Source organism: Henckelia pumila, chromosome 4, assembly GCF_033568475.1.
Source record: "Henckelia pumila isolate YLH828 chromosome 4, ASM3356847v2, whole genome shotgun sequence".
Classification (NCBI taxonomy): domain Eukaryota; kingdom Viridiplantae; phylum Streptophyta; class Magnoliopsida; order Lamiales; family Gesneriaceae; genus Henckelia; species Henckelia pumila.
Genome location: NC_133123.1, coordinates 89,600,129 through 89,609,415, shown reverse-complemented (window position 1 = coordinate 89,609,415; position 9,287 = coordinate 89,600,129). Strand labels below are relative to the sequence as shown.

The 9,287-nt window shown below is 39.7% G+C and overlaps 1 long non-coding RNA gene across 4 annotated transcripts; it reads left to right on the top strand.

The window, feature by feature from the left end:
* The first annotated feature begins 2,157 nt into the window (after positions 1-2,157).
* On the top strand, positions 2,158-5,573 carry LOC140863883 (uncharacterized). Of its 4 annotated transcripts, none has more exons than XR_012144046.1 (7): positions 2,158-2,446; positions 2,591-3,416; positions 3,495-3,545; positions 3,963-4,121; positions 4,870-4,923; positions 5,171-5,196; positions 5,327-5,573. It is a non-coding gene; the product is annotated as an uncharacterized lncRNA (long non-coding RNA). The 4 variants fall into 4 exon arrangements; XR_012144043.1 differs by having other exon boundaries at positions 2,545-3,416; XR_012144044.1 differs by having other exon boundaries at positions 2,545-3,416; positions 3,948-4,121.
* Positions 5,574-9,287: the final 3,714 nt, after the last annotated feature.

Below are 9,287 nucleotides of genomic sequence, written 5' to 3'. Positions count from 1 at the left end.
GACTCGGAACAACAATTTCCGACTTGCCCATCGAATCATGGTAAGAGCGCCTAGCAACATCGCCCCATGATTCCCTAGGTATCACTAATAGTGCCTACAAGAACCAATAGATTTTGGTTAGCGTACAGTACGGTCCCTTCATCCATATATCCCGATCGAATCAACAACCATTGGTATATCGAGAGTCGTTCGAGATTCGATAACTATGCAATACATCTTGAAGATCAAATAGTGACATCGCATGTGCTACTAAGAAACCATTTCTTAAACCACATCATGTACTCTGGCCAGAGATTCGTCACACTAATATCTCCTCAGATCGCATAGGATATCCACACTCGCAAGTATGTGGTGAATCCTTGACAACAAAGCATCGACTCCTATATGTGTTGTAACTGTACCCAATCCCGACACCTGATGACCCCAATAGAGTCGGTAAACGAGTCAAAGCACAGTACTAGCATATAGAGTCTCAATGATGTTTCAAGTAGTAAGGACTAATGGTGTACAACCAAAACCGCGGACTATATCCACTCGATAAGTGATAACCACTTGGAAAGTCCGGATAGGGTAGTTTGATCATTCATCATATGAATATCCATTTGCATGCTTCGAACATCTCTATGTTCCTTACCAATGAAACGTGGTACTCCGCATCGCAAATGCTAGTCTTAAACTCGAGCGATCCTTATCCTTATTATCGGACGGCTCAATCGACTAGGAACAGTTTAGAATATACAGTGACTATAAGATGTGTTTCATGATAGACATCTCCATGTTCTACCACATCTTACATACACTATAGTATATTCAAGGTCTTTATCAAAACAACAATAGTATATCACAATATCACAATATGAAGAAAGATAAAGTCATTGCCATTAATAAAAGTGTAAATTATATTAAACAAAAGATTGTTTATACAAAGAGTCATCAAAGCCCTTAGCCACAAGTTGGCTCACTGGGCACCTACTCTTTCAAAATCTCGTCGTCGAGTATCTGCATAACTCTTCTGACGACTGAGCAGTCCTCATGCGATCCCGAATCTGTGTCACGATATCAGCTGTCTGCTGCACAATCTCAGGACCAAGTAACATCCTCTCACCGACCTCATCCCAATGCACAGGAGATCTGCACCTCCTCCCGTACAATGATGCATAAGGAGCCATACCTATAGACGACTGAAAATTGTTGTTATAGGTAAACTCCACTAATGGCAGTCTAGTCTCCCACGAGCCCTGAAAGTCGATGACACAAGCTCTCAGTAGATCCTCGAGAACCTGGATCACTCTCTCAGACTGACCATCTGTCTGGGGATGGAACGCTGTACTGAACAAAAGTCTAGTCCCCAATGCAGTGTGCAAACTCTTCCAAAACGCAGACGTAAATCTCGGATCTCTGTCTGATACTATCGACACTGGTATGCCATGTAGTCTAACAATCTCCTTGATGTAAAGCTCTGCATACTGTGTCAAAGAGTAAGTAGTCCTCACCAGTAAGAAATGAGCTGACTTGGTGAGTCTATCCACTATCACCCAAATAGCTGTGCAACCTCTGGCACTCCTCGGTAAGCCAACTACAAAGTCCATCGTAATATTCTCCCATTTCCATTCCGGAATAGGAAGAGGTCTAAGAAGTCCTGCTGGACGCTGATGCTCGGCCTTGACCTGCTGACAAGTCAAGCACTCTGACACAACTCTCCCGATGTCTCTCTTCATCCCGGGCCACCAATACAATAGCTGCAAATCTCGATACATCTTCGTACTTCCGGGGTGAATGGAGTATGGAGATGTGTGAGCCTCTGCTAGAATCTCAGCTCTCAACTGATCGACGTTCGGTACCCACATCCTACCACGGTACTGAACAATCACTACTAGAAAATTTGGATATAGTGACATTTTTGGGATGACATTTTTTATATAGTGTTGGCAAAACTACTTTTTAATGACACTTGTGAAAAAAAATAAATTTGATAAAATATAAATCATAATAAGTTATCTATAGTGACATTTTTATCATAATGTCATTAAATATCAACTTTTTATTATATCAATCCCTCTTTTATTTTCACAATTCCCTCCATCTTTTCCCACTAAAAACCATGTACACATTCAAACTCAAATAATATCAATTTCAATCTTTATTAATTCTTATTCTTTAACATCAATTATTAATTAAAACTTAGAAATGGGGAAAAAACCTGAACCCTAAGCCCCTTTCCCGTGGCCTCTCAATCCTAGCCATCTCCTACCTTTGGTTTTCGCCGCTCCGCCGCACGTAAACCACCGGAGAGGGTCCGACCACCTCTGTTCCAGCAACCCAAGCCTTAAAGCTTTTGATTATTTCCTAAATCGCAAGCAAGAAGCTTGAAATTAGACCCTGTTTCGCGACCGAAGCTGCGCGTCTTTGTCCTCACGAGTTCGTCCACTTTGTTAGCTGTTTTTTAGTATGTATATCCTTTTATCCTTGTTTCTCTTACGCGCACAGATTAAGATGGGTTTTATGTTGTGGATTCTTCATATTTTTGGATTTTAACATTTTCAGTCCATTTCTTGGAATTAATAAATCTTGATTGATTTCGAAAAACAAGGTCTCGTTTCTGATCCACGCGGCGTATGGAAGCAAGGTAACCCCCTTCTTGAACTTGTACTCGTCATGGAAGGACTTATCTGCTTCGATTGCATATATATCAAAATTCTTGATCTGCTTAGGATATTGCTTCTTAAACCAGCTGACAATGCTAGAACCGTAGCTTCTAGCTCCAACATCTATATACTTACCTTCGCTTAAAACTAATGTCCACCATCGAAGACAAGTACTTAATATTCTGCAAATTCTCCTTTAGTGTAATCCTAAAAAATATACTGACATCTTATTTATATGATCTCCGTGATACTGTATGATACCAACTAATTTTAAGATAAAATAGTTCTTTTTTCTTAATCTAGCGAGTGTTCATTGTTTATCGTTTTTTCTTAATCTAGAAAGTGATCAATACATTGAGGCAAAGGATAGAAATGAATGCTCCTTATAATTAAGGAGGATTTGAGTACGTTTAAGCTTTGCCATATTGATGAAATTTGATTAGTGCACGTATAAATAAATTGGTATTAGATGTTTTTCAGGAACTGGGATTGTTCTTGTTGCTACATTAACCAAGTAATCTTTGCATGTTTTGTGAACATAAAATAAATTTCGTATAGACTTTTGGAAAAAAATATTTATCCAGAAGGGAACAATAAAAGCAAGCCATAGTAATTGATATACATGATTCTATTGAATATATACATATTTCTGTATTTCTGCCTTTTTGCGAGCTGTTTCCTGCGCGCACTTTTAGTCCATGTGCGTGAATGGAATCCAGTGAACGGACGATTGCTTGAACTCAAAAGTCCTTGAGAATCAGAAGCCCAGAGGTTGGTTCTAATATACATATGACACTGTTTGACCAAGAACGTCTCTTTTATTGTGCTTTAACTTCAACTTTGTTTTAGGTTAAATCAAAAGATTTGTTTGAGGATGACATAGACGACCTTGAAAAACAGGTAGTCCGTCCTTTTCTCTTCTGAAAAAAAATGTTATGAATCTAAAATATTATTTTCGGCTAATACTCTTCTTATATAGTATGACTAGTATCTGGTATTGATCATTGGTGACTTGAAAAACTTAATTTGTATCTTTGACACAACTACACGTGTCTTTGTGCTATTTTCCAAAATGGGAATCGAGACCCTGATGTGATAAAATTGCCGAAAAATATTCGCCTTCATTTATTTGGTTCTAAAAGAAGTTTGAGTCCTTTGCTTAAAAAGGATCCAAGTAATGGTAATGATGGCCAACGTTGTTGTATTTTAGATTAATATCGCACTGATTTTGGACATATTTCATTGCATTTAAAACTTTTTAAGAACTTTGAAGCACTATGTTCTGATTCTATGCGAAAAAAGATTGTGAAAATATAGGAGGCATTTTGATGTCAATCCGAAGGTTGGAGGCTATTTGCTGATCTTTTAGAAAATGCTGCCTTTGGATTGAAAATATTGACCCCGACTTTTTCGCATCTGTTTGTACCAATTGGTGTGTCTGCGGGAGCTGGTAGGTCCGCTGCAGCATTAATCCAGGTGAGTTTGAAAATTTGAAATTGCACAAAGATAACATCTATAGTCAGCGAGGTATTAAGTCACGTCATAATCAATTTGTTAACAATCAATCTATGATTTATTATCTTCCAAGCCCCGGCAACTGATTTAGCTTGTTATTGTTTAGCTGGCTAAGCAGCCAGGACTCTATCCTAATGATCTTAGGTCTTACCTGCATAAAAAAATGTTTTCTGAAACCTTGTCACGGTGTGCAATTATTATGTTTGAAATATTATGTTTGAAACAGTGCAATGTTTAATTCACTTATGCCATTTTTTATTATGTTTGAAACAGTGCAATGTTTAATTAACTTGTGCCATTTTTAGTTCAATGCACTTGTTGATGAAAGCTGCGTGTATCTGTTGTGTTTTGTTACATCAATGAAACAATTGAGAAGCAAGCTGGCTAATTTTTTATTTTTCAAGGGAAGTATGAACTTATCAAAATAACATTCACCCATTATCATAAGTTTCTATATTTGTCTACTTGACGAACATAACTAAGAGAAAAAAAAAATAGTAGCTTTGAGACCATCTTATTAATGGGTGGGGAAACGTTTTCTTGATTCTCATATATTATTATGCATCTCCTGCAGTATTTTAGAGTTGCGGGCTAACATATCATTTCGATATCTTCTAATGTAAATAAATTTGGAATTGTCTTCATGTTGGACTATGCATGTGCTCGGTGTCTTTCATGGATAATTTGAGATCTCTTTCACCTATCACAGACAATCACAAGTTGTTTCTATGCTGGCTTTGCTGCTCAGAGGAACTTTGCAGAGGTAATGCCTACCATCAGAATTTGTAACTTGTTTTCTGGCTGAGAATTCTCATATATACAGTAGAAGAGTATATTCATTTTTAAAAAATGATTACTGCATTTACCCTGGTCTGGTTGAAGTTCTCTTCAACATTTACATCTCGAATGATTCTCTTTTTAAGCACCGATCTCAATTTAAGCACTCCCAATATGTTTTTTTTAGGTTCTTATTATATCATTTAATTTTAAACGTATAATTTTATTTGCAGTTGATGGTTGGTACAAATTTTATTAGGTAAGCTTATTCAAACGACGGTTTAATTCTCATTTGATATTGTATTCAATCATTTCAATTATCAATTGTTCACTTTACATTTTTATTGTTTTTATCTTACTTGTGCAAATATGTATTATTGTATTTGCAGGTATCAAAGAACGAACATTGGATTTTTATGAGGATGTGGAGGTTGAAGGTGCTATATGAATCAGTTTGCTGAATTTTTGCTATATTTTATTTTGTTATTAGCACAAAAACTAAATTTTGTGGTGTAATTTTTTGGTTCATAGCTACTTAGAAGTAAAAAGTTTGTAAGTTGAGAGACAAATAACAAATGTGACAATCATGTATAGCATTTTGATTTCAATGAAAATTTTATTTATGTTTTAAATTAATTTTATATTTACGAGAATAATGGTATCAAAATAGTTAATTGTTGACATTTTTTGATGTCTTGATAGGGCATCAAAATTTTATTAATGTGATTGTAAAACTGATAAAAAGAAATTTGAAATGTCTTTATAAATAGCAAATAGTTACATTTTTCAATGTCATAAAAATGAGTATAAAAGACATTTATAAATGTCACGATAGTCTAGTTGACATGACATTTTAAATTGACTTTATAAATTACTTTTACTGACTTGTTATAAATAAACGTATAAGACATACATCAGTGTCATTAAAAATAACATTTTTTGACATTTTATGTTGTCTTGAAATCCGTAATTTATGACACTTTTAAAGTCCCTAATAATATTTTATCCTGACATTGCAAAATGTCACAAAGGCTAAGACGACATTAGAATAGAGGACATTTATTGTAAATGTCATCAAAACTTTAATGTCACTAAATGTTCCATATAAGGGCATTTATACGTGTCATTAGAAGCCATTATTCTAGTAGTGAATGTCATCCACAACTGTATACAGAAGACCACCCTTGGCCTCATCTCTCTGTCTCCAACGCTGCAACTCCTAATCAGTAGACTGTCCATCCCTGATCCGATCTCGCAGAACTGGCTGCAACGTCAACACTGACAAGCTCGGTGCATGACCACTCGAGTAAAACTCCAAATCAAACCTCTGAATCTCACTATGCAGTGGTAACTGCACTGACAAACACGATACCACTGACGAATTTCGACTCAAAGCATCGGCCACTACATTAGCTTTACCCGGATGGTAGCTAATGTCACAGTCGTAATCCTTCACCAACTCCAACCATCTCCGTTGCCTCATGTTCAACTCCTTCTGAGTGAAGAAGTACTTGAGGCTCTTGTGATCAGTGAAAATCTTGAACTTCTCTCCATACAGATAGTGCCTCCAGATTTTCAAAGCGAAGACCACTGCTGCTAACTCCAAATCATGTGTCGGGTAGTTCTGCTCGTGAATCTTCAACTTCCTCGACGCATAAGCAATAACCTTAGCACACTGCATAAGTACTGCGCCTAAACCTAGCTTAGACGCGTTGGTGTACACCACTAACTCCTCGTGTGGTACTGTCATCGCTAAAACCGGTGCGGTAGTGAGTGCTTCCTTCAGCTGATCGAAGCTCCTCTGACAGTCTGGACTCCAAACAAACTTCGCATTCTTCTTGGTTAAGGAAGTCAAGGGTACTGCAATAGAGGAAAAACCCTTGATGAACTTCCTATAGTATCCTGCCAAACCCAAGAAACTGCGAATCTCCGAAGCATTCTTCGGAATACCCCATTTCTGCACTGCCTCAACCTTCGACTGATCCACTGCAATCCCATCTCTAGAAATAATGTGGCCAAGAAATGCCACCTGCTCAAGCCAAAACTCGCACTTGCTGAACTTGGCATACAAACGATGCTCCCTCAAAGTCTGCAAGGCTATCTGTAGATGCTGCCTATGCTCCTCAACGCTCCTAGAGTAGATCAAGATATCATCAATGAAGACTATGATGAACTGATCAAGATACGGCCGAAAAACTCGGTTCATGAGATCCATGAAAACCGCTGGAGCATTGGTCATCCCAAATGGCATCACTAAGAACTCGTAATGCCCATAACGTGTCCGAAAAGCAGTCTTGGACACATCTGCATCCCTAACTCGCAACTGATGATAACCAGATCGCAGGTCGATCTTGGAGAACACCGAAGCTCCCTGCAACTGATCAAATAAGTCCTCTATCCTCGGCAGTGGGTACTTATTCTTCACTGTGACCCTATTGAGCTCTCGATAATCGATGCACAGTCTCATACTGCCATCCTTCTTCTTCACAAATAACACTGGAGCTCCCTATGGAGAAAAGCTAGGACGAACAAAGCCTTTCTCTAATAACTCCTGTATCTGCTCCTTCAACTCTTTCATCTCGGTAGGAGCAAGTCTGTATGGTGCCTTAGAGATAGGCACGGTGTCTGACACTAAGTCGATGCTGAACTCCACATCTCTCACTGGTGGAATTCCTGCAACATCCTTCGGAAAGACGTCCGGAAAGTCACGAACCACCTCTATCTCTGATAATGATCTGCTAGATGATTCTGAGGCCGTGACAATACTTGCTAGAAAACCTTGGCAACCCCGTTTCAACAGCTTCCTCGCCTGAATAAGAGATATCACCTGAGGAATATCACTTCTCTGAGATGCATGAAAAGTAAACGGGTCGCCTCCTGGTGGTTTCACTGACACTGTCCTCCGACAAAAATCAATCGAAGCTCCATTGACTGTCAACCAGTCCATACCCAATATCAAATCAAATCCACTCAACGGCAAAACCACCACATCTGCGCGAATGGAGTTCCCCTGAAGCTCCAACTCCAGTTCTCAAATGACACTAGAGGTAGAAATAATCTGTCCTGACGGCATAGTGACATCATAACCACTGTCAACAATCTCGGGTGTGATGCATATCCGTCTGATAAACTCCAGGGAGATAAACGAATGCGTAGCCCCTGAATCTAGCAACGCAAACGTGGAGTTGCCTCCAACTAAAATTCTCCCTGCACACAGAAGAATCCCAACAATTTCATACCACTACTAAACTTTCCCCCAAAGATAAGTCACTAATAACCCTTAATTCTAGTCACAAGTAAAACATGCTTCTTATTCTAACATGCAGATAGAAAAATCCCAAATACAAATTATTTCACAAAGAAAAAAATCGAAATTCTTAACCAAAGGAAGAAATTATAAAATACTAGGGGTAAGATATACTGGTGATCAAGGAGGTGTCTGGGTCGGCCTCCTCTGCCTGCATAACGAACACTCTACCAGCAGTGTTCTTCTTCCTCGGGCAACTAGCTATCTGGTGCCCCGGCTCTCTACAGTGGAAACAAACTCCAGCTCCCAAAAGACAAGGTCCCGAATGCATCTTCTGACACTTCGGGCAAGTAGGAAAACCTCCAGTATTAGGGGCCCCGCCCCTCGGCTGCTGTGGCCTCTGCTGTTGTGGCCTCTGCTGCTGGTTCGGGCCCTTAGACAGCCCAGTATACTGCTTCTTCGCAGGAGGCTGCGAAGATGGTTGCTGAAATCCAGACTGAATCTGTCTCTTCCCCTGCTGCTCTCGCTGTATCTCTCTCCTACCCTCTTCTGACCTCAGTGCTCTACTAACTGCCGCCTCATATGTAGCGACGTCCATCATACGTACGTCATGCTTGATATCCGCCTTCAGTCCCTCCACAAACTGCCTCATCTTCTCCGGTGGACTGTCTGAAATCAGAGCCACAAAATGACAGCCCCTCTCAAACTGTCTCACATACTCAACCACTGACCTGTCCCCCTGTCGGAGACTCATAAACTCCCGGATCATGAGACTGCGCACATCCTCCGTGAAATACTTGGCGTAGAAGATACGCCTAAACTCCGCCCAAGTCAATGTAGGAAGATGTACTCCCCTAGCAGCACCCTCCCACCAAAGAGCTGTATCTCCCCTCATCATATAAGTCGCATAGTTCACCCTGTCGGCGTCAGTAATCCCCATGTATGCAAAGATGGACTCCAAAGAACGAATCCACCCCTCAACCACCAATGGATCGGTGGTACCAATGAACTCCTTCGGCCCCTTCTTTTGGAACCGCTCAGCAACGTCCTTCTCGTGGGACAGTCTAGGACGTGCAGCCTGCTGCTCCAACAAAGCAGTAATC